Source organism: Hemicordylus capensis, chromosome 5 (genome assembly GCF_027244095.1).
Source record: "Hemicordylus capensis ecotype Gifberg chromosome 5, rHemCap1.1.pri, whole genome shotgun sequence".
Taxonomy (NCBI): domain Eukaryota; kingdom Metazoa; phylum Chordata; class Lepidosauria; order Squamata; family Cordylidae; genus Hemicordylus; species Hemicordylus capensis.
The window spans coordinates 108682726-108699825 of record NC_069661.1 but is presented as its reverse complement, the minus strand read 5'-3'; the positions used below and the strand labels follow the sequence as shown (position 1 = coordinate 108699825).

Sequence of the window (17100 nt, the reverse complement as noted above, 5' to 3'; positions counted from 1 at the left end):
CTTCTCCCATTATTTGTCCCCAACATCTTAGGGTATACTGCCTCTGAACACAGAGGATCTATTTAACTAATGGTAATAGCTAATTGGTTTTCAGTTTGGAGTTACTTTCATTAGGTCTAGTTAAATGGATACAGCATTTGTTCAAACAACCCAAACAAAGGTCCCAATTAATTTTCAGGAGGCCAAATGGTTTCCTCTGAAAAGTCAACCCCAACTTTGTCAATAAGAATTAGATTTTTTAAAAAAAGAAAAGTCTTCTAAGTCTAAGTTTTCTTTTAAAAAAAGAAAAGAATAGTCTAACTGTGTGTACTCCATGGTTTCAGTGGATTTAGATGGATAGACTATGTGATGGATGAAGTGCCCCAAAATACAATACAGTAGTTCTTGTGTGCGTGATCATTTCTGTAACAGAATAGAGTGAGATTATGGCTAGCTCACTACCCCCTGGGAGTTTGGGGGTATCAGGCCCAACTCCTGTTAAAGGGGAGCATGTAGGTGGGTACAAAAACAGTCTTATTGCAGGGGACAATGATGGCGTCTAATCCTGAAGCCTTTATGCAGTGAGAGAGCGCTACATGACTGGATCAAGCCTATTGTTAATAGTTTCTCATCTGGGTCTGACTGGTCTTCCTGTAGTCTTCACATTTGGCAAGAGCTTGGAGGTGGCAAGCGGCAAACAGATGTTGGAACTGTTGTAATTAGAGCCGCGATCTTTTGATATACTAGAAGGAGAGCGAAAATCTCATTGTTTGCCTTGGTCTTTGAGGTATTGTTGCCTCAGCCAGAGGCAAGTCTGACTGAAATCTATTCCCGGATCATCTTTTCCCAGCATGTTTCCAATCTGTTGCACAATACCAAGTCATTAAAATCTCCAGGACTTGCATCAGTCTCCCTCTATCACAGGGTCACCGAAAACAGTGGTCTGGAGACTGATGCCAATTCCTCGAGACTCCAGGCTAAACTGAAGATTGGCAGCCCTACTGTGCGGTCTCATGGATGGTCACGATATCAGTTAAAAGACACAGTGTGACATGTTTTTATATCCCTGCCACTTGAATGTGAGGGAGACCCAGGAGTGAATTGAAAGTCCAATGATAGAGCTATGGTTGGTTTATTACATTTTTATACTACCCTATCCAAAGACTCTGGGCTGTGCACAACATATATCAAACAAACAAACAAAAATTAAAACAAACTGCTTAAAACAATATTAATAATAATTATATTAATAATTAATAATATTATTAAGCAACAATAAAACAAATTTAAAGCAGTTCAGAGCCATTTAATAGCAATTAAACATTCTTAAGGACAATTTAAAAACTTTGGAAGGACACGCCAAACACGTAAGCTTTTAGGGTTCTTTTGAAGCCCAATAATGAGCCCAAACTATGGTTATCTACTGGAAGCGCATTCCAGAGGCCAGGAGCAGCTACAGAGAAGGCCCAGTTCCGAGTCGCCACCAGAAATACTGGTGGTAACTGGAGATGGACCTCTCCAGATGACCTCAACTTGCGATGGGATCCTGCAGAAGAAGGCACTTTCTGAGGTAACCCATAAGTGGACCCATTTCTTCTGCTCTACTACTGTCTCTAGTCAAACAGGCTATGCAGGATTTTGTAATGCTTCAAAAACTTGTTAAACCTGCTTGACAAGAAATGGCAGCTGGATGCGTGTGCAAAACCCACACACAATATTGGTTTTTTAAAATATTTTATTTCTGTATATTATAATTTCATACTTGTCCCTGAACACTGAAACAATGGTTTTTTATAACATTAATAAAATGTTAAATTAGCAATATACAAATACACTCTCTCTCCCCGCCCTCCACACACACACAAACACATGTATGTATGTTTAAAACCTACTAATGTTTGCTTCTAGCCTGAATGTACTAAATGCTGGTTCAATTCCCATTCATTTTAGTGGTGTCCATTATTAAACTGTTGACAGCTGATCTCACCAGTGCTCACAGGCTATAAATTAGATTAGACAAATGTGTTAAAAATAATCCATCAAGGCCATTATGTATCAGCTATGATATCCTGCATCATAACATTTCAATATAGATATCCATTTTGTATGCAGAACTCCTAAGCATGGGAGAATAAATGACCACTCTATCCAAATTTCAAAACAGTTGAAAAATATAACTGCCAGATGAAAAAGGTTATTAAATATATGAAGCAGAACTTGGACTCTGCTGCCAGAAGTTGTATTTTCTGATTAGTTGGCAAATAGAGGTCTCTTTTTAAAGATTCTCTTGTATAAATGTGTGTGTGTGATTCATTCCAGCACTCCAACGTGCACACATGTTTTTCAAGATGGCCTGTGTGTGCAGCCAGGGCCTGATTTTTGCCACAGGGTTTGTTGTTTCAGTTGAATCCTACAGTACAGCCTTGCCTTAAATAGCCAGGCTGTTAGGAATCTGGGATGAATGCAATACTTCTTAGCTGGGTCTTACAACCAAGTCAATGTGATCATGCAGAGAAGAATTTGAGGGAAAGGCTGGGATAGGTAGGTTGGATCCTATTGATCCAGAGTAATAGCAGGCAAGCTTCTCCAAATATAATTATTTGGTCTATTGCAGGTCTCGCCTTGGACATGCTGACAGATCAGAGCACAGCTAATGAGGCACTGCTAAGGAAAAAGATGGAAACTGATCTTGGAAGTAAATTTTATTATTGATGCCTTTGAATATCTCTTCCTTAATGCAGTAGTTCCAGCTATTGTTACAGCCTGTGGGGGTACCCTTGCATGGCTAGGTACTTGGTGCAAGCAGCTGGGCTACCTGATAGCTGAACATGTTGTGAGGATCAAGTGGACTTCTGCTGACTGTTCTTCTTCTTGTGTCTTCCCATTAAAATTTGTTTAAACAAGTTGAATGATGTGATTTCTTGATGCTCAGCATTTCTCCTTCCCCGCCTCCACTTGGCTGCCATTTCCCAGGGTCAGGGAAATGTTGAGTTTGATGGCATCATCTTGCACATCTTGTTTCAACAATTACTCTGAAAATGTGACCATGCATTCCCTGTAATATGTAGCTTAGCTCTGGATCCCTAACCGGTGTTTGAGATTCATGGTCCTTGACACCTCATCCTCTAGGCACAGTGAGTAGGCTGAAGGGAAACTGGATTGGCATAATAATAATAGTACTTACATAGTGCTTTAAAATGACCTCAGGAATTTGCATGCATCATCTTCTTGTTAACCTCTATGGTAGCTCAGTACCATGTTGCAAAAATGTGGTCAGAGTCAAAGGTGAAAGAGAATTAGCTTGCCTAAGGCCATCTATCTATGTGGTCGCTAAGAGTCGACACCGACTTGACGGCAATCAATCAATCAATCAGTCAATCAAGGCCAGCTAGTGAACTCATTGCAAAAATGGAATTTCAACTCGGAAACTTCCAGATTCATAGCTCAGTCCTTTGGCTACTATGGTGGACAAGTTCTCTATTTATTTTCTCTTCAAAGCCAGCTACTCCATATTATAGCATTCCTGCTCAGTTTTCTAGTAAATTGCAAGTCTGAATGAAGCAAAGCAGAAGACTGGTTTGGTAAATTTTGTTTGTCTGATTTGAGTTCTGCATCAGGTGAACCTGACCTGGAAACTGGAATCTGTGTAAACCTCCCACCCCTCCACTTTTGCTTTAGGCAAAATTCAATGGCAAACTTTGAATTCTCTCTGAGAAATGTCATGACTGTATAAGCAACTCCTCCAGCCAATAGATGGTACTGTGCTCTCTCTCTCTCTCTCTCTCTCTCTCCCCCCGTGTGTGTGTGTGTGTAGAGAGAGAGAAACTTGCCATATTGTGATTCATCATGCAGTATTTGAATGATTCACTTATACTGTGTCTTATTAAGTAATTCAGCTGGCAGGCATAATTTTGTAATAATGAGCTAAAAGTTAGATACAATGTAAGTGTCTGGGACAGAAGGCTTCAGGTGCAACTGAAGCATAATCTGAAATTCAGACAGCACACCATAACTAAGTAATTCATAGGGCAGACCTACATAATTTGTGAGTCAGTAAGCTGAACACAACCTGTGGTTTGGCAGGTGTTTGACTTCCACTTTCTCGACAATCCCAGGCAGGTAGCCAAAACTGGAAGCTTACTGAGCCCTAGTAGAGTGCAATATATGACTGATGAGGGTTTCTTTTGGCTTGGTGGTTATATTGAGTAGACAGTCCATAGTGTGAGATGAGGCGATGCAAGGTGAGGCAGGGAGAGGCTGGTGAGGCACACAGGCAAATTAGAAAGGCAATGAATAAGAATCCTTCTCTCTCTAGCTCTGTAAGCCAGTCACAATGTGTCTGGTAAGGAATTTTGCATGATTCCTCTTTTCTCAGTACCAATTTCTGCTTCTGAAAAAGTGATCTAGTAATGATTTTGTGAATGAGAGCTGTTTGCCATTCTTATTGGAGGTGGAAAAATATTTGGTATCTGAATTGGTTACATAGACGGGCAAAAAATAACTTTTTTTAATCATTAAAAAGGTGATTTAAGGTTAACTTTCCAGCATGCTGATTTTGTTGCAACACATTAAATTTAATTACTGGCTGTGCAACACACTAAGTAAGGCATCAGTCTGTAAACAATTTTGTTGCTTAGAGTAGTAATTATGGGAAGGAACATCAAAGTTCGTTAACCCAGGAAGGCAGTTGGGCCATCAACTTTTACTATGGGACCAAATATGCATTTACAAGAGTACTTTGCTATTAACTAAGGAAGTCATGGGAACAAACAAGCTACGCATACATAAAAGGCTTGCATTCTAAGAACTTATTCACAGTTACATTTATCATTTTCACTTTTAAATCAGGAATCAGTAGTGCAGGCAGGATGACATTAAAGCTACTTCGTTTATTAACTAGAATACAAGAACAAACTACCACAGCAATGTACCTCAACTAGAAGCCTGTTATCTGTGTGCACTGTCTGAATATACAGATCTGTTTGCACATACAGTTATAGACATATGTTCAGTGTTCATACAGTAGTACACTCTCTCTGTTCCTAGGCTCGCTTTTACTATGAAAACCAGGGGCGGAGCCACCATTGGGTGAACGGGTTCAAAGAACCCGGGCCGTGCCCAATCAGGGGCTGTGAGCGTGGCCCCAGACATGCCCCTGTATCTGATGTCAGATGTGAGGGTGTTATCTTGGTCCCAAACAGGACTGCGTGGCCTCATTTGGAGCAGAAATCGGCCCACACTGCATTGACAGCATGGCTGGAACGGCTCTCCCTGCCTTTAAGGCAGAGAGAGTCATTCTGGCCTGCGCTGCTCAAAACAGCGTGGGCTGATCTCCTTTCCAAATGGGGCCACACAGCCCTGTTTGGAAGGGAGACGATGCCCCCATGTCTGATGTCAGATGTGGGGGCATGGCTAGCTGGGCGCGTCTGACTTCAGACATGGGAGCCGGGGTCAGGGGGCCACGGCAGTGGCCACACACAGGCGGCCACCAGCCTGGCTCTGTTCCTGATGAAAACATGTGCCAACATTCACACAAAAATGTGTACAAGTGTACAGATCTGCACTTTTGAGGCTGGGACCACAGCTCCATGGTAGATGAACTAGTTTGTACACAGAAGGTCCTGGGTCATTCAATCATTCAGTCATGCAGTCATTCAATCCTTGGCATCTTGAGGTAGGACTGGGAACAATTTTTGCCTGAAATCTTGAAGAACTGCTCCCAGTCAGAGTAGACAATATAGGTGAGCCTTTAATTTTGCAGCTTTTTCTTCCATGGTTTTGCCCTCCCATGGGCAACTTCTTTGCATACCAATTCAGTTACTGGTGTGTGTGTGTGTGTGTGTGTGTGTGTGTGTGTGTGTGTGTGTGTGTGTGTTTCAGTCTTTCACAGGTTTTTCAGCTCTAACCTTTTCAATTTCCAGCCCTGCAAATTGCTAACACTACCCTCAATAGCTACATTTCTGTGTAAGGAGATAGCCCCTTTAATGTCTAAAATCACCTGCTCTTGAAGTCTCCCCTATTGCCTTAAAACGAGCTCCCCTGATCTTGTTCATCCAGCTTCAAGAGGTGAACAGCACTGAGCCATTGCTCCATCTAGCTTAATATTAGCAGCAAGTTTCCAGGGGTCTTTCCTCACCTGGGAGATGCTAAATGGGAGATGTGAACCGCCCAGAGAGGTATGTTTTGGGCGGTATAAAAATATGTTAAATAAATAAAGATGTTAAACCTGGAACCTTCTACATGGCCCCTCCCCAGATTTACATGTACAGTTCCTTATATGGGTATGCTATAGATAAGCATAGAGAAGCCTGATTCTGTATGCATTTGACCTCGAGATGGATAGAGGTAACTAGGGCTCACATATTGACTAATGTTGCATATGCCTAAGAATGTTTCATATGTGCAATGGGGAAGGGGGGATTTTTGCCATCCCTCTTCTCTCTGTTGCTCCTGATGCCCTTACCCCCCACCAGTGCCCCCAGTATGTCAATGCAGGAACCTTCAGGGACAAACTTTCAGGGGCATCAGAGAAAGAAGAAGGAAAGGGTAATCAGTGAAAAATGCTCCCATTGTGTGCCTGCAACATTCTTAGGTGTACACTCTTACCAGTTCAGCTTATTTTGCCTACTCCCAGAAGCCTCCCTGGTTGCAGCTGCATCTCCAGGCTTGGAGATTGCACTTTTGCTATTCTCAGGAGCTGCACCACAAAGTGAGCTCCTCATTTATGTTATACATGGGGACAAGTCACTTAGTTGGCAGTCGACTGGTCGCCCCTAGATCTGTGCTGTAAGTAACAAATTGCAAATGGGATTCACTTCACATCCCCTCTCCCTATGTGGGTGCCTGGCTAAGCAGACTCCAGAACTCGCTACTGTGAGTTTTCTGGCACCTGAGGTCATTTTGGATTTAGAGTGAACTCTAAAACTCTCCTAATTCTCTTGCAAGAGAGATAACACCTGATGCTAATGAAGCAATTAGGTCAGGAAGAGAAGACAGATAAGACAAGTGCAGCAGCAGGCTCCCTCACAATAGGGATGAGTCAGTAACGTAACTTTGAAAAGGTGCACGTTGAAATTTTTGATAGAACTATTGGGAAGCCCTTCCCAGCACAGGATACTCTTGGATGCACCTGTACACTCCAATTGTCCTCAAAATCAGCCTTGAATATAATAGGCAATTCACAGATCTTCCCACCCCGGAAGGACGATCAGGCACAATGTATTCTGAGAAGCCTGTATGGGTTAACCTATTCAGCAAAGTATGACAAAAGAAAAGTGCCCCCAAGGCATGTTTTGGGATATAAGTATCCCTAACTCCATGACCATGTGTGCTTCCTTTTGTATTATACACTTGGGACTCCACTGCTACAAGTGTTCCCCTGTCCTTCCAACTCCAACTGCAAAACATCTTTGTGCTCTCTTGTGCTTTACACATGGGACACCACTGCATCAAGAACTCCAGCAGGCCACCTTGGTGTGCCCTTCTCTATTGAGGCCACTTGAGCTAAAATCACTACCTGGATTGGTCTGTGTACCATCCAGCCAGCATACCTATCAGGCACAGGAAGCTGGTTCCACCAAGAAGCCATTCTCGTGGGCATCCTTCCACACTAATTCCTACAACTCTCTTGCTTTCCACTTTGTCTCCCCAGATGGACGCTAGTCTCCAGTGCCCGAGTCGGATCTTCATGAGGACAGGTCATATAGCCTCTTGCATGGCTCCTTCAGGGCTGAATCTACCCCTCTCTCTAATTTCTTAAACCTTACTGCCCCTTTCTTAAAGTAACTTCTCTAGTCCACCTGGGAATTCACACATTATTTGGAACTTTAAGGTAAACGTGCCTTATAATAGTTGGCTTTTAAACATATTTGTATTACTTTTATGCTAGGATTGCCTAGTAACCTAGTCTTAGTGCTTTTATTTGTTTTTCTTACAATAAACTCCTTTGGTTAATTAAAACCTCTCTCCCAAGCCAATTTTATTGAGTTCAGACATTTGCACAGATTAAAACTGCTTGGAACTGTCTCCTCTTTTGAGCTAAATTCCCCACATTTGCCTGAACTGGGGGTGTTGACCAATCATCCCCGAGGAAGTTCCATCAACAGCACAATGTCTGTTGGTCCCTTTAGATCTCTCAGCAACTTTTGACACTATTGATCATGCTATCCTTCTTGACTGCCTGCATGGGTTGGGTATGGGGGCACTGTCTTACAGTTGGTATGCATTGAGGACAGGTGCTCTGACCCATGGCCACTCCTTTATGCAGTTCCCCTGGGTTCAATTCTTGCCCCTGTCTTTTTTAACATCTATATGAAGCCACTGGGTCAGGTCATTTCCCAGTTTGGGGTGAGATTTCATCAATACACTGATGATACTCAGCTGTATATTGCCATCCCAGACCATTCTGGGGATGCTGTTTCTGTGCTTACTCTATGCCTGGAAGCTGTTAAGGTCTGGATGAATGAAAAACAAGCTCATACTGAATCCCACTGAGACTGAACTACTTTTATTCAGTCCTCATACTGGCCAACAGCTGGATGTGAACCTCGTTTTAGATGGGGTGGTGCTGCCCTCAAAGGAGCTTGTTCATGATTTGGGGGGCCCTTTAGACTCATGCCTCCTGCTTGAAAATCAGGTGGAAGCTGCAGCCAGAAGTGCTTTTGCCCAGCTTCATCTGGTTTGCCAATTACACCCTTACCTTGATTGGCAGGTTTAATGACAATGACCCATGCCCTTGTTATCTCCCGCTTAGATTATTGTAACGCTCTCTATCTAGGGTTACCTTTGAGGACAATTGGGAAGCTACAGCAGGTCCAGAATGCAGCGGCTCACCTACTCATGGGTGCCAGAAAATATGAGAGGGTAATACCTCTCCTGCAGTCATTGCACTGGTTGCCTATTGGCTTCTGAGTTCAATTTAAGGTCCTGGTCCTAACCTTCAAAGCCTTGTGGGCCTTGGCACCTATCAACCTACAGACCTGCCTCTCCCATCCAGTTACATCCCGTCCAGTTAGATCATCTCTGATGGCCCTTTTGTCGGACCCTGATTTCTGAGAGGTTTGGGGCTTTAGGACCCGGGAAAGGGCCTTTTCGGTTGCTGCCCCACTTCTTTGGAACTCTCTTCCCCTTCAGATCTGTCCAGCCCATTCCTTACTGATCTTCAAATCTCTGATGAAGACTTTTCTTTTTCGCCAGGCTTTTGCCCTGTAGTTTACTTATTTGTTTGTTGTTAGTTACTTTAGTTTTTACTTTAGAATGTAATTTTTAATGTTGCCTTGTTTGCATGTTTTTGTGCACCACTCTTCAGAGTGGGCAGTATATTAAATGTTTCAAATAAATAAATAAATGTTAATATGTGAGTCAATGTTTTCCAGAAAGCTTCCTCACCAGTTGAGGAAACAGAAAGCTTCCTCAACTGGCCCAATATTCCACATATTGGGCCAGTTCAGACAAGACCACCTGCTAGCCCTGCCCATCAGATGATTGAAAGCGAGGGTGTAAATGTTTTACTCTTGGCACACTACTCTACCTTGAATAATCCCATGGGGGAGAATTTCCAAAGAGTCCCTAATCACACAGGTCTCATACTACATTAAAATAGTAAATAGTCCTTGGTTCTGGAGTTTCTGGCTCTGAGGTTTCCTGCCTTTGATCAGAGCCTGGGACTTCACTTGGATTCAAGGCTGACTCTTCCAGTCTGACTACTCCCCCCTCCTCAGGATCAGACTCTAAACTACTGCTCAGGACATTGGTCATGACACTGTGGAATGGCACACCAGGAGAAGATGTGCATACCCTTGCTTTCACTCCCATGCTAGATGGGGCCAGAGGATAGTATCATTCATATCCGCCCACTAACAGCTGGGTAAGTGCCAGGCTTGGATCTGTAAATCCATGTTCCCACCAAATACTTTCAAAGCCGGGAGAGAGGAGGGTATGACTTGCAGCAGGGAACTGGAAGGCAGAAGGGATATTTAACTTGCTGACAGCTTGCCTCCTCCAAGTTCCTTCCCCACAGCTGTCTTTCATTGCAATATGACAAACATGAATTTTGAATCTCAGTTTAGAGAAAACAGATCTCCATACTAGCACAGATAAATAGTGTTGAACACGATTTCCTACTTCTTCACACACACACATACACCCTTTTAGGTGTTCTACAAGTGTTCAGCAGAATATATAGTTTGATTTTTAATGATCTAAATTGTCAAGAAAATGTACCTGTGCTGGAAGATGTTCAACAGTGTAAAGATTCCTAGTAGACCTTTCCTTTCATACCAGGAAGGCTGTGCAAAAAGATGCAGGAGCTGACATATGACAAGGTTTATTGTTACAGGCATTAAGTAGTGCCTTGACAATAACTGTAATTAGAGTTGCCACCACTTTGACCTGATTAAACACAGAACAATGCTACTGCCACTCTTTGACTACCTTAGGCCGGTGAGCATCTGATGGTATATAATATCTTTTGGCAGCTGAGTTAATTATAACATAGCTCAATGCATTTCTTTAGAGGCGAAATAGTTAAAGAAATTAAAGGGAGAAGGGACCATAATGAAAGCTGTCAGGGTAATTCTCAACATTGCTAACAAGCCCATCTCCAATCTCAGAAATATGTTAATGTTTCATGATTTTTCTCCATTAAAATGTGTATTATCACCGTTCCACAGATCCTAGGAGACATATACATTGAGCAGTCCAACATTTACAAATAACGGTTCAGCTGCTCACAGCAAGGCTTGCCTTGACAAATGTGAAAAGGATGCACAACCAAAGGCTAAGCTCATCAGAGATGCCGCCATTAGTGCTAAATGAATGAGGTTGGAAGACACAAATCACTTAGATGGCAATAAAGAGTCCTATCAATGTTTGTTTTCCCCTCAGCCCTCTGCGTTAAAAAACCTGACACTGAGGTTCCAAATTTATTTCTTGGACTGACACACTAACAGCTGGATGGGTGTGATGTATACAAAACAGTCACAGTGAGGTAATCATAATTAATGGCATAGCAGATCTTCAAATGTTCATTATATACCTTATAATACCTAATGACACCTTATGATATAGAATGAGTTTGCCCAACTCACTGGCTTATATATTGTGTAACCTCATAGTTATGGAAGCTGGTGGCATGTGTGCTGCCTCCATCCATGGTGAAACTGCATTGGTAAGCCTAGTGACAGTGTGAGAAGTTTGCTTTGTATGCAGCTGGGTGAATGACCAGACCAAGCAACTTAGGGCAGGGTGAGCAGTGCAGGAGAGAGAGGGGAATAGAGTGGGGAAATCATGTGCTACTGCTGCTGCTTGTTCTCAGCCCAGCTTCCATTGATCTCAGCAGTTACCTGCAACCTACTCATCCATTTCTGGGTCACATAAAAGAAAGTGATAGGAGAGTGTATGAGGTGAGGGCCTAGAAAAGGTTCTTCCACCACGTCCTGAAAAAGGACTCAATTCTCTCTCAGGGAGTTGGCACGGCACAGCAGAAATGGGGGGATAATGGGGAAGGTCTCCATGATGTGAATAAATGACACCAATAAAACAGAGAGACTGGGGTTCCAAGCCATAACCTGCAAAGTGAGTATTGGGAACTGGCTCTCTATTAAGTTTACTATGGTCCATAATGCTCTAATTCAGTCTTCTTCACTGTATGGCTCCAGAGGCCAGTGGAGCTCTCCATCAACCCTAAGTGTGGCTCCCTGAGTAATTGTTTATTGGGCTGTGTGAAATGTCAGCCAAAGCTGAATATCCCACTGGCACCATAGAAGGTGACTATTCTCACTGTCCAGTTCTGTGCTTTGCCCAGTGCCAGGGGGCTCATTTAAGGAAAATGGAGTCCTCTTTAGGGATATGCATGATGCATGGTTTGAACACAGCTTGGGAGCACAGTTTGAGAGCTTTAAGAAAGACGAGATGGTTCAGCCACAGTTCATGCACATCCCTAATCCTCTTGAGCCCCTGCACCATCTTGGAAGATGACCTCAGAGTGCTGGGAAGTCCCAATGCTTTTCTCGTAGCATTCTTAAGAGAGGGCTTCATCTCTCTTAAAAGGCCCTGCTAATCATGAGAAAAGTGCAGTACTGTGTTCTCACCTTGAAGGTGACGGGGGGGAGGTTACCACAGGGTTTTTTGCTTGAAAAATAATGACAATCACTGACTTAACTGCAACCTACTCAAATTAAGAGACAAGTTACAAAACTCTTCTCAACCATGTGATTAGTTAGTTGCTGTTACAATGGGTAGAGTGGTTCAAGGGGTGATATTTTGCTGGTAGAGTGGGCAGAGTGGTTCAAAGGGTGATATTTTCCAAAATTCAAGCTAACAAGTATAGTGTTTTAGGACAGTAGAGCTTTGTGCTTTTATTTGCCTTTCGTCTTAGGCCTTAATGCTTTTCTATGGATAGCTTCTGAGGGCAACGAGTAGAACTTCTGGATGACTAATCATCAATCTTCTAATTTTTAATTAATTATTAATTTAATTAACAGTTAAATTATTAATTAATTAAGTCATTATTAATAAATTAATATGATCCCCATCGACGTGTGGAATATCTGCACTGGACTTAAGCTTTCTCAGTGAAACAATTCTATTTAAAATTAGCTTTTTCCTATTTTAATACATTAGTATTCTTTGTTTAACAGCATCACTGTGTCCAGTGATTAACTGCAGCTCTATTTCACTCCTACTTGATAAGAGAAGGAAGTAGGGAGAGGAAAGCAGTCATGGGGTGGGGAGGGGAGTGAGAGGTTACTCAGGTATATCCTAAGATGTTCCTTCAATCTATTTCTCTTTCTTGAACTTTTTGATGAGTAAGACATGGACCATTAATTTTCATTATTGGTAACATTAGCATTTGTCTTGAAGGAGAAGAATTCTTTTAAATTTTATTTCCTCTCAAAGTCTACAAAATCTCATTTCTCCAATTTTCACACAAATAATTTAGCAAGACAAAAGTTAAGGAATCTTGACTTACTTACTTAATTAATTAATTAACATATTTGTGTACCACCCAAAATGCAAGTCTCTGGGCAGTTTACAACAAAATAATAAAAACAACAAATAAAAAGGTTAAAACATTAGAACAATTTAAAACTTAAATGTTAGAATATTAAAAATCATAAAAATATTAAAACAGTATCTAATTAAAAGCCTGGGTGAACAAATGAGTCTTGACAGCGTTTTTAAAAGTTGTAAGATATGAAGAAGCTCTTATTTCAGCAGGGAGCATATTCCAAAGCTTTGGGGCAGCAATAGAGAAGGCCCATCCCCGAGTAGCCACCAGATGAGCCGGTGGCAACTTCAGACGAACCTCTCCTGATGATAAGCCTTGCATCACTTGCATCTCAATGGGCGGTTTGGTTCATAGTGAAGAAGACATTCTCTTAAATACCCAGGGCCCAAGCTGCTTAGGGCTTTATAGGTTATAACCAAGACCTAGTATTTTGCCCTGATACTTATCGCCAACCAGTGTAGATTTTTTAAGATAGGAGTGATATGGTCACTCCAAGATGACCCAGAGACCAAGCTGGCTGCTGCATTCTGGACCAAAATGTATAATAGCAGCCCCATATAGCGTGCATTGCAGTAGTCGTCTGGAGGTGACCAGCAGATGTACTACTGTTCTGAGGTCATTTATCTCAAGAAATGGATGCAGCTGGCGTATCAGCCGAAGCTGTTAAAAGGCACCTCTGGCCACCGCCTCAACCTGGGACACCAGGGAGAGGTTTGTGGCCAGAAGCAGCCCCAGACTGTGTACCTGTTCCTTCTGGAGAAGTGTGACCCCATCCAGGACTGGCAGATCAAAATAATCTCCTAAATTCCACCCCCCCACCCCCACCCCCATGAGTACCTCTGTCTTATCTGGATTCAGTCTCAGTTTATTATCATACCAGCTCATTCCCACATCCAGGCAGGCATTTAAGGAGGTTATGCCTTCTCCTGATGATGTTGACATGGAGAAAAAGATTTGGGTGTCATCAGCATACTGATAACACCCTGTACCAAATCTCCTGATGATCAGCGGTTTCATGTAGATGTTAAACAACATCAGAGACAATACGGATCCCTGAGGGACACTATACTGAAGTTCAGATTTTGAAGAACAGTCCCCGAGGTACACCATCTGGAATCTGCCCAAGAGGAATCTGCAAAGCAGTGCCTCCCACCCCTAACCCCCTCAGATGCTCAAGAAGGATACTATGGTCGATAGTATCAAAAGCCACCAAGAGGTACAAAGGGACCAACAAAGTCACACTTCCTCTGTCAATTCCCAAATGGGGATCATACATCAGGCCAACCAAGATGGTCTCCACCCCATAGCCCACCCGAAAGCCAGTCTAAAATGGGTGTAGATTATCAGTTTCATCCAAGACTGCCTGGAGTTGGGAGGCCACCACTCTCTCAATTACCTTGCCCAAGCACAGAAGGTTGGAGACAGGCCTATAGTTGCTTAACTCTGAGGGATACAATGCAGGCTTCTTCAAAAGAGGTCTAATAATTGCCTCCTTAAGGCAAGGAGGCATCCTGCCCTCCCTCAGAGAAACATTTATGATCTCTACTAGGCCTTCTACAACAGCTTCCCTGACAGATAGTATAAGCCATGTCGGGCAAGGGTTGAGAGAACAGGTGGTAGGCACACGACTCTAAGCAGCTTGTCCATATCTTCACGAGACACAAACTGGAACTGATCCAGCCTGACCACATAAGAGGAGACGCTGGACACCTCTGATTCAGATACTGCAGTAATTGTGGGGTCTAAATCCAAGTCGGCCTGAATACAAGATACTTTATTCACAAAAACTCATTAAACACATCACAGCAGGTAATCGATGATTCCAAGTTTGATTCAAGGAAAAAGGGACACTTACTAGCCCTCTCACAACTCTGAACAACTCAGCTGGATGTGAACTTGCAGACAAAGTACAGGATGAAAAGAATCTCTTCTTTGCTGCCCATATTGCCAGAGCATTGATCTTCAAATGTGCTCTATGTTGTAATCTATCGGATTTGAGTCGAGTCTTCCTCCACTTAACTCCAGTCGTAATCTGTCGGATTTGAGTTGAGTCTTCCTCCACTTGCACTCCAGTCGTCTACCTCGCCACTTCAGCCCCTGTAGTTCTTCTGTATAGCAAGGAGCCACTTTCGAAGCGGGTCAGAGAGGACATTTAGGAGTGATCATGTCTACTGCCCTGGTGAGTTTGCTGTTCCTGTACTCCACCAGGGCACCAACAGGATTGCCAGCTGAGCCAACACTAAATTGAACCAACACCAAGGCTTCTTGGAATGCTACTGGATCCAATAACCATCTGTGGTGGACCTAATGGGCCCCTCACCTCTGTGAAGGTGGGGTGTGACTGTGAGTCTAACCTTAACCAGATGGTGGTCTGTCAGTGGCAATGGGGAAATCACAGGAGTCCCCACCCATGGAACACCACCCTTATCAGAGTGAAACACCAGGTCAAGCATGTGACCAGCAACATGTGTCAGTCCCAAGACCCTATGGGATAGGCCCACAGTGATCATGGATGCTATGTACTCCTGAGCCAGCCTGGACAAATTGGTCCCAAAGTGGACATTGAAGTCCCCAGCACCAAAAGCCTGGGGGACTCAAATTCCAAACCCGAGACCAAGTCCAATTAGCTCAGTTAGGGATTTCATTGGGCAGTGGGGCGATTGGTACACCAACAGACGTCCCAGTCTATCCCTGGTTCCCAAACTTAGGTACACACATTTAATATGGTCAGACACTTCAACAGTGATCCTGGTCAGGGAGAGGTTATTCTTATAGACCACAGTCACTCCACTTCCCCGCCCATGTCCCCGCACCTGCTCTTCAATGGAGTACCCTGGAGGGAGATGCTGGGACCACACTGGGCCACCAGCCTCCCCCAAGCAAGTCTCTGTGATACATACTAGGTCTGCCCCTTCATCCAGAATAAAATCATGGATCATTTCCAACTTATTCTGGACAGACCTGGCATTACAGAGGAGCAAGGTGAGGGTCTGCTCCCCAAGGTCACAGAACTAGCAGGACAGCTGGATGGGGAAACCGCTAATTGATTTCTGACTTCCCTTCCTCTGTAACAACTCACTGACCTACCAGCTTTACTTCTTCTATTCCCCAGCACCACCGGAATAGCCACCCCACAGTCAGTGGACACCCTCCCCTCTCTCCCCATCCACAGACAAACCAAGACACATCTGAAACACCCAGGACCTTAAAACGACTTGCCAAGTGCACATGCTTCTGGCTCCTGCAGGCTCCCTGGGTTGCATGTTGCAGAAGCGGGCTTAGAATCTGAAGCACTCCATGCTCCAGAACTGCTATGTAATACTGGGAACACACCACTGACACTCGACATAGTGCAGGGACTATTGCTCTTTGCCTGTAGGAACTCACAGCACATGCACTTCATTAGTGAGGATATCAACCACCGTTAACAAACACCACAAATCCATGGGGTTGCTTAAGATAATAGTCGTATCTGTCAGGATGTAAGGCAAAAAGTAAATTATTTAATGAATTCTGCGTTGTAGGAAGAGTTACCTCTGAACATATATATGTGATGTCTTCAGGGGGGAACAGCCTTGCTTTGTCCAAATAAAAGCTGTCTTCAGCTCCCTTAATAAAACAGGAGCCAAAATAAAACAGCATAATCCAAGCATTCTAATAGGAGTGATATGAGGAGGCGAGACTAACTCCATCTTGTGTCTGACTCCATTTTGTGTGCAAACAAGCCTCTCTCTCTCTCTCACACACACACACACACCCCACTTAGTTTTTTGCAGCTTAAATTTGACAGCTAAGGGCTTTATGATCAGAATTGCTTAAAGGATGTTACAAGAATAGCTACAACTGACATGTGGGTTGCTGCAGTGTCTGGAAAAAAGGGGAAGAAGTAACTACCCCATGCCAGTTGGATATGATTGCATTAATATGCTCTTTTAAACTTGCTGATATTAACATAAATATTTAGGGAGCATTAAGTAATGGTGGGGAGGGGAAATGGACATGGGGGCAGCTTGTCATGTGTGAAATGGTGTAATTATTTAAAGGATTTATAAAAATCACCTCTGAGGGAGTAGGGGTGTGCTTTTGCTTTGTGGAATTATTCCCAAAGTGCC

General features: G+C 43.2%; 1 long non-coding RNA gene across 1 annotated transcript in view; it reads left to right on the top strand.

Moving 5' to 3' along the window:
* Positions 1-2855, top strand: part of LOC128326083 (uncharacterized) — a 33228-nt gene extending 30373 nt beyond the window's left edge. The window contains exon 3 of the long non-coding RNA XR_008307841.1: positions 2594-2855. This is a non-coding gene — a long non-coding RNA (uncharacterized LOC128326083). The remainder of the gene's footprint in view (positions 1-2593) is intronic.
* Positions 2856-17100: the final 14245 nt, after the last annotated feature.